Raw genomic sequence first — 1,584 nt, forward strand, 5'->3', positions numbered from 1 at the left:
TAGGATTAGGATTAGGATTAGGATTAGGATTAGGATTAGGATTAGGATTAGGATTAGGATTCGGATTAGGATTAGGATTAGGATTCGGATTAGGATTAGGATTAGGATTCGGATTAGGATTAGGATTAGGATTCGGATTAGGATTAGGATTAGGATTCGGATTAGGATTAGGATTAGGATTCGGATTAGGATTAGGATTAGGATTCGGATTAGGATTAGGATTAGGATTCGGATTAGGATTAGGATTAGGATTCGGATTAGGATTAGGATTAGGATGAGGACAAGGATGAGGATCAGGATTAGGATAAGAATTAGGATTAGGATTCTAGTTCGAATTAAGATTAGGATAAGGATTTGGATTAGGAATAGGATTCAGATTAGTATTAGGATTAGGATTAGGCTTAGGATTATGATGAGGATTAGGATCTGGATTAGGATTAGGATTAGGATTCGTATTAGGATTAGGACGAGGATGAGGATTAGAATTAGGATTAGGATTAGGATTTGGATCAGGATTAGGATGAGGAAGAGGATTAGGATCAGGATTAGGATCAGGATGAGGATAAGGATTAGGATTAGGATTCGGATTACGATTCGTATTAGGATTAGGATGAGGATTAGGATTAGGATTAGGATTAGGATTAGGATGAGGATTAGGATGAGGATTAGGGTTAGGATTAGGATTAGGATCAGGATCAGGATCAGGATCAGGATCAGCATCAGGATCAGGATCAGGATGAGGATTAGGTTCGGATTAAGATTAGGATTAAAATTGGGATTAGGATTAGGATTAGGGTTAGGTTTCAGATTAGGATTAGGATTAGGATTAGGATTAGTATTAGGATTAGGATGAGGACCAGGATGAGGATGAGCATGAGGATCATGATAAGGACCAGGATGAGGATCAGGATCAGGATAACGATTTGGATTAGGATTAGGATTAGGATTAGGATCAGGATTAGGATCAGGATCAGGATTCGGGTTCAAATAAAGATATGGATAAGGATTTGGATTAGGATATGGATTAGGATATGGATTAGGATTAGGGTTAGGGTTTGGATAAGGATATGGATAAGGATTTGGATTAGGATAAGGATTAGGATTAGGATTACGATTAGGGTTAGGGTTAGGATATGGATAAGGATTTGGATTAGGATTAGGATTAGGATTAGGATGAGGATGAGGATGAGGTTGAGGATCAGGATCAGGATCAAGATTAGGATCAGGATCAGGATTAGGATTAGGATGATGATTAGGATCAGGATCAGCATCACGATCAGGATTACGATTAGGATCCGGATGAGGATCAGGATCACGATCGGGATCAGGATTAGGATGACGCTTAGGATGAGGATCAGGATTAGGATCTTGATCATGATTAGGATGAGGATCGGGATCAGTATGAGGATTAGGATCAGGATTAGGATTAGGATGAGGATCGGGTTCAAATTAAGATTAGGATAAGGATTTGGATTAAGATTAGGATTAGGATTAGGATTAGGATTACGATTAGGGTTAGGATAAGGATATGGATAAGGATTTGGATTTGGATTAGGATTAGGATTCAGATTAGGATTAGGATTA

The sequence above is a fragment of the Lupinus angustifolius genome, chromosome LG16 (assembly GCF_001865875.1).
Source record: "Lupinus angustifolius cultivar Tanjil chromosome LG16, LupAngTanjil_v1.0, whole genome shotgun sequence".
NCBI lineage: Eukaryota > Viridiplantae > Streptophyta > Magnoliopsida > Fabales > Fabaceae > Lupinus > Lupinus angustifolius.